Source organism: Ambystoma mexicanum, chromosome 4q, assembly GCF_040938575.1.
Source record: "Ambystoma mexicanum isolate Mex_15411 chromosome 4q, UKY_AmexF1_1, whole genome shotgun sequence".
Classification (NCBI taxonomy): Eukaryota; Metazoa; Chordata; class Amphibia; order Caudata; family Ambystomatidae; genus Ambystoma; species Ambystoma mexicanum.
Window position 1 is genome coordinate 502,072,641 of NC_090928.1, and position 7,500 is coordinate 502,080,140.

The following is a 7,500-nucleotide window of genomic DNA, read 5'->3' on the forward strand; positions in this document are numbered from 1 at the left end:
AAAGGTAAGCTTGTCACTGTAACAGAATTGTTACAGTTTAAAGGTGAAAGGGGATACATTGTATCTCCCCAGCACTCCACATAAGGTGGGGTGTGCTGGTTTCACAGAATAAGATGTAAAAGGGATCCAAAGATCCTTTCTACCCTTGGGAACTGTAGTTCACTCAAGGTTAGCACAAGAAAGTTAAATGGGGAACCCCTAGGGCAACCCAGCAACAACAGGCACTTATTGCCAATAAGTTGTTAGACATGATAACTTTAAAAAGACACTATGGAGAGTCTTAAAAATGACACCCATAAAAAGAGTTAAAGACAGGTGAGTGTGGAAAAAGGTTCCCACTCACTGAGGTATTAATGGAAAATATCTCACTAGAAAAGCAAAAAGTTCTGGAGTTGAACCAGGCAAGGAAGATTTACCAGCCCTGTGGAAATCTTACCTAACACTCGTCCCCCCCAGACTAAGGAACAGGGGAAGCTAATCCTCACCTGGATAGATCTCTTGTTTCTAGTCGGCTAAACTGTTTGCTGAGTCAACTAGCAATCTTTTTGTAACCCTTGCTGTGATACTTTTTCTTATATTAGTTATCATTTGCAAACTATATGACCTACAAGTAGTGTTGGGCACTTTACTCTTGTCTAAGGTATAGGGGATCTGTTTAAACAGTCCCTCAGAAGTTGTGACAACCTCTGAACCTACAATAGGCTTTTTAAAGGGGTTCTCATAAAGAATTCCCTTAGACCTAGAGGGGTCTCCATGATTCCTCACCACCTCTCTCACATGAGCAGGTTGGGTCTCAGGTATCCTAGTTGGAGGGGTTGTGGCAAAGCATTGTACATCCTTCCACTTCCTCTTAGATCTGTTTTTACCTTGGTTAGGGATTTCCCTTCTAACTCTAGGATTTACAAGGGGTCTTCAGCAGAAGAGCCCACAAGGTCAAGGGGTTTAGCCTTAGACATATCTTTTCTGGATTTCCACCAGCTTTGAGGTTTACCAGTCCTCAAAGGCCTAGTTAGGTTTCCATCTGGTCTATCCACCCCTTCCTCAGAAGTAATGTGGGTCAAAGACTTTAGAATTGGAACTGAAATGGTAGAGCATGGTTTGGGCTCCCATTTCCCTAATAGTCTAGATTTTGATTTGCCTTTGTTAGAGGTTGCCCTGCTAACATTAGGACTTACAGTAGGATTCGCTATAGAGGATCCTGCTGGTTTAGAGTGGTCTCTTGAAACAGAGACCCTAGCCTTGTCAGAACACCTATCCATCTCTCCTCTAGGAGTAGTTGGAGTCACAGGCTTTTTATTAGAAGGCCTAGTAAGAAAGCTACTCTTAGGTTTCTTATAACTCTTTTTGGTGTTCAGTTTTTCAGGCCTAGAAGTTACATTCTGGGCACTCTGAACTAAAGGAGAAAATTCAATTCCTACCTTGGGGTCAAGGGAACTCCTTGCTCTCTTAGGGTTGTTAAAAACACCTAAGCTTTGTACATCCATCTGGATCACCTCCACTGTAAGTGGGTTTTCAGGCGTATCCAGGTTTAGAGTTTTTGGAACCATTTCCACTGGAAGTGGGTTTTCAAATGTTTCAGCCACCACAGGTTTAACTGAAGGGGCCTTTATTCTAGAGGACATACACCACACAGGGTGTGTGACATGAACACTAAGGTTCTTGTCAGGTTCAACAAAGTTTTTACACAGTGTTATAGATTGGACAGGAATACATAAGTTTCTATCCACAGGTTGAACCACTTCCACTCTAGGTGGGTTTTCAAGAGGTTCTATACACTCAGTGTTAACTGAAGGTGGGGTCACAGCAGTGACCTGGTTAATGGTATTACACCATATGGGTACTAGGACAGAAGTTTTTAAGTTTCTGGGAACTAGTTGAACCACTTCCACTACATGTGGTTTTTCAAGAGGCTCTATCACCTTAGCAGCAGCTAAAGGTGGGGTCACAGGAGTGACCTCTAGCTTTGTGGGCCTAGGGGCTTTGTCCCTATTTGAAGTTATGGGTGCTACACCCAAGTGCCCTTCAGAGTGGCAGTTAATGCCTTTTATCTCTAAAGAGGGGTCTCCTAAGGGGACCTCTCTTACTTCAAGGTTAAGAGCCTCAGCCTTTTTACAAGGGGGCTCAGCTGAGTCTAAGACCACAGCTTTTCTGCTATACTCAGTATTGACAGATTTCTTAAGGGATGAGGAGACAGCACTTGTTGACCTACCTCTATCCTTAGAGTCCCTTAAGGAGTGTAGATAGGTAGAAGTTGTTTTCTTATATCTATCTATGAGAGCTGTTTTTACCCTATCCCAGTTACCTATTTCTACTTCAGGTAAATCCAAGAGCACATGGTAGTCCATCTTGGGAAGTCTAAAAAGAACCCAGGGTATTCTAACACTCTCACACAGACCAAACCTTTTACAAGTGAGGTCAAAAGTTTTCAGCCATACAACAATGTCACACTTCAGGTCATACTGACTCACCAATTCTGGAAACCTGGAAGCTGCAGACATAGAAGAACTGGAAAAAGAAGAAGGGTGCAGAAAATGGTCTTCTACAGACCTGTTATACTTTTTCTCATATTCCCACATCTTCATATTGTGTTCCCACAGGAATTGTCTTATATTCAGTGCCTCAGATATCTCAGAGCACATGGTAGGCAGTAAGGTAGAGGCAGGAGAAGGAGAGGGGGGTGAACTAACATCCTCCTCATCAGAACCCTCATATTCCTCCTCTGAGGAGTTTGGACAGCTGTCTGAACCCTCATCATCCTCACTCCCAGCAATATTGTAAGAAGTGGACACAGGTTCACTGGAACCATACATATGGTCCCATAACCTTTGTAATAATTCAAGCTTACTCCCTTCACAATTGAGGCCCTTCTCTATACAAATTGTGACCACAGTTTCCATTGCAACATAAGAGAAGTCCTCAGGCCTAAAGCAGGCCATGGTGTTGGTTCTTGTGTTAAATACAATAAGTACACTTTACCTTGGCTAAACCAAACCTACTGGATGGTTTCCTTTGGACACAAAGTATATCAATAATCAATGTAATGCAATCCACCTTGATCCCAGCGCATGCCAACAGTGTTAGGACAGATTTTCTGAAGTCCAGTTAAGGGCCTAGCAAAACCATTCTACTGAGGCAGTACAAGACTCCACTCTTAGAATAAGGCTGTACCACCTGAGTTCGGGGTAGCGTAGACAGAGCAGCCAGGCTTATCTTAGGAGGGAGAGAGGGCAGTAGATACAGTACAAGTGAAAATTGTAATACAAATGATCCAAAGAAACACTGAAACACTATGTATTATAAAAATAAAGGATTTATTTAAATACAAGTAGGCCCAGATAAATCTAGGGGTTAAGTAAATACTGAAACATTATATGAAATCACAATATAAAACACAACACTATACTTGAAAGTACACAGACCCAAGTATAGACCTTATTTGGAACACCTAACAGTAGTTCTAGGGAAGTCAAAACCTTGTTATACAGATTTAGTATAGGCCAAGCCTATTCCTTGGGAGTAAAAGACCAATGGTTATTTTTAGATTACTTTTGGTAATACAAGGACAGTAGGCCCTTCCAGTTGTACAGTGACTCTTGTAACAAATCACATAAACAGTCAACTGGCCAATATACTTTTGGTGAATAGTGAAACACTTATTCTAGGTGCAGTAAAAACCTATCACTACTTTTGTCATAACACACAGTTATACCAGGTGAGCAAAACCTAATGGATGTAATATACAATTACAGATGCTTTGGAAATCAGGGAACCCCAGATGGAGATAAGCAATAAGTCTTGTAACTTGTTTTGGATGGCACACAGCTAACACAAGGTAAGTAAAACCCACTTACTTTAACTTCACAATGAAGGGGAAAGTAAAACCCAATGTCACACTTTACAGAATAGATATTCTAGGTAGGCAACAACCTATTGTAGACTTATTAAAGACAGGCTAGCAGCAAGTCAGGGGAAGCAAGACCCAGTTGGGGGACACTCATACAGTTATCCTAACAAGACTAACCTGGTGATACCAACAGTTGGAGGACACTCATACAATTACCCTTCAGGAATAATCTGGTGAAACCAACACATTACTTTTGTAAAGAGGCACAACCTAATCACAGGAGAGTAAAATACCTTCACATCTACTTTCTTTTAGACTGGCAAAACAGTGGCTAAGGAAGAAAAGATGTTAACCATACTTTTAAGAACAGTGCATCACACATTCAAGATCAGTAAGAACTTTTGTAACTGTGCACTCTTAGAATTACAGTTACCAACCAACCAACTCTTTACAAGTAAGTAAACCACTTGATTTCTTTTCTAGGCAGAAGTCCCAATCCCTTCAAAGTCTTCCCCTTTGAGCATGAGTGTTCTCAGTGGCAGAAGGGGGGTCACTAGGACTAGTGACCAACAGGCAGTGTTAGAATAAGTTCTTTAGTAGCAAAAGTCAGGGTTTCCTTAGGAAAACTGGCAACCAAGTGAGGACTTTACTTCTAGGGTTAGAAGAGGGTCCAGGGGCTTCGCAGAAGACACCCCAGCAGGATTCTAGCAGTGGGACTGGGTGTACTGGACGAGGGACCTCCCAATCACAGAAAACACCCCAGGACTACACAGAAATCCCAACAGGCTTAAGGTAAGTATATACTCAAGCCAACACAGTACCTCAGCAATGGAGAAGAGATTGCAGCAGGAGAACTTCAGGGACTGCAGCCAAATACCCGGTCACTGGATTCCTTGTCCTGGAGACTGAACACAAGACCTCAGAAGGGACTTTGCAGCAGGGATCGATGAAGAAGGCTCTAGGCAAGATTTCTCTCGCAGCTGAATGTGGTTCTGCGGGTTTGGCGCCTTTTCAAGGAGCACAGATGAAGACAGAAAATCGTGGTTGAATTCTCGTCGTTTAAAAGGTCCAGCACTCTTGTGAGGGGACTTTTTGGACTCGATTCGTGTCTCTGGAGATAGACCAAGGTGCCCACGAAGTTTCAGCGAGATTCGGAATTCGGAAGACCATGCACCGCACAGTGGCAGGAGGTCCAAGGGTATTGGGTTATTGCAAGAACGCAAGGTCGCAGGAACCCGTGGGATGGCTCAAAATGCAGGTCGTCTTGAGTCTAGTGGGCCTCACCAGGCTCTGGGTTCGGGTCGTCGTTTTCGGAGACCCCAGGTCGATCGGAAGGAAGGGCTGCAGCAGGCTCCGGTTACAAAGCAGGCTCTCCGGCCGCTGGAAATCATTCCCGCCGCTTTTCCTTCGTCATCCTCTTCGGTTTTCAGTTCCAGTGGTCGACATGACCTCAGCCTCCAGGTTTCCAGTATTTATCAGGAACTGCAACACAACCTCTGCATTCTCTCCCCGCATTTTACAAGAAAGGGGCGTTTGGCTGTCCAATCAAGACAGCCAACCCCCCACTGGGATTTGGCCCAGTTGAAGGAAGACCTAAGACAAAGGAGGGGGAAGTTTGGGACCCCTCCCCCACTTCCTGTGCTTACAGACTGACTGGAGCCTGGGCGGGGTGTCCAGGGGACTCCCGCCGAAGACAAAACTCAAACAAAGGATTTTCCCGCCCTGGATGTCAGGGGAAGGAACAAGAAACGACAAGAAACACTAAAATGGCAGAAAAAGAAGACAGGGGCCATTTTGGTAAAAATGAGCACCCTTAGGTGCCTTTACTGCAGCTGTGATTACAGCACGCGGTAAAGGTGCACCAAATTAGTAAAAGGTATCACTGCCACCAGCCATTAAAGGTAAGCTTGTCACTGTAACAGAATTGTTACAGTTTAAAGGTGAAAGGGGATACATTGTATCTCCCCAGCACTCCACATAAGGTGGGGTGTACTGGTTTCACAGAATAAGATGTAAAAGGGATCCAAAGATCCTTTCTACCCTTGGGAACTGTAGTTCACTCAAGGTTAGCACAAGAAAGTTAAATGGGGAACCCCTAGGGCAACCCAGCAACAACAGGCACTTATTGCCAATAAGTTGTTAGACATGATACCTTTAAAAAGACACTATGGAGAGTCTTAAAAATGACACCCATAAAAAGAGTTAAAGACAGGTGAGTGTGGAAAAAGGTTCCCACTCACTGAGGTATTAATGGAAAATATCTCACTAGAAAAGCAAAAAGTTCTGGAGTTGAACCAGGCAAGGAAGATTTACCAGCCCTGTGGAAATCTTACCTAACAGACGGGGGCATACCCTCGACGCGGTCCCGAGGCGGGTGGAAGCCAATTGCTTGAAACAACAGCCGAGGCTGGCCAAGCAGTCCAACCCTAGACGGACCAAGTGCGCCAAATCGATCGCGTGGAGTGCTCGTGGAAAGAGCGCCCCCAGCAGGCCAGTCTCTGCTGGGGCGCTGCGCGGGGCACGGCCCCCCCCGGCCGGCCGGGCCCGGGGAGGTGCGGTGGTTTCGCCCCGGAGCCCGGGCCGGGCAGCCAGCGGCGAAAAATACCCTGGAGGACGCGCAGACAGGTCCCTCTCCACCCGGTCTATAGTAATCCGCAGGAAGGTGACTGAGCTTTCTTGTAAAGCGCGCGCCCGGAGCGACAGAGGGGGACCTCCTTATAGACCCAACTGGAGACGGATTTCAGATTGACGCCCATCCGGACTTCCAGAGCGGCCCGGCCATCTGGTCCTTGCAGTCGTTCCTATGGCCCCACACCAGATGGCCGGCCTCGGAGAGCGGCCATCTGGTAGGGCCATGCATTCCAATGGGCCCGGACGGGAAGTGCTCTGCGGGCCCCGGGCCCGCCTGGCAAGGGACCGAGGGCCGGCAGGTGCCCAAGGGCAGGCATGGGCCAGCACCGGCAGGGCCTCCCCGAGCTCCGGCCAGGCCCCGCCTCAGAGCTTTTCTCCCGCCGCATTAGAGCTTTTCCCTGCGGGGAGGGACGGGGACCCCGCCGGGCCTGGGGACCTTTGTAGGACCCGAGGCCGGCCTTGGGCGCCTGCCTGGAGCTCTGGCCCGGGCCGCCTTAGAGCCTCCCCCGCTCCGCATTAGAGCTTCTCCCTCCGGGGAGGGACGGGGACCCCTCCGGGGCTCCCCGGGCAGGTCCGGGGTTCCGTCGACAGGCGCCCAAGGCCGGGGTGGTCGCAGCAGCCTGGGACACCGGCCCGGGCCGCCTTGGAGCCCCACTCTGCATTAGAGCTTCTCCCTCCCGGGAGGGACGAGGACGCCACCGGGGCTCCCCGGGAACCACCGCCGGGCCCAGGGGACGGGACCGACATGGCGCCCAGGGCCGGGGTGGTCGCAGCAGCCTGGGGCCCAGGCCCGGGCCACCTTAGAGCCTCCCCCACTCCGCATTAGAGCTTCTCCTTCCGGGGAGGCCGCCGGGGCTCCCCGGGAACCGACGCCGGGCCCGGGGGATGGGACCGACGCGGCGCCCAGGGCCGGGGTGTTCGCAGCAGCCTGGGGCCCAGGCCCGGGCCGCCTTAGAGCCTCCCCCACTCCGCATTAGAGCTTGAGTGGGGCTCCCCGGGAACCTTCGCCGGGCCCGGGGGACGGG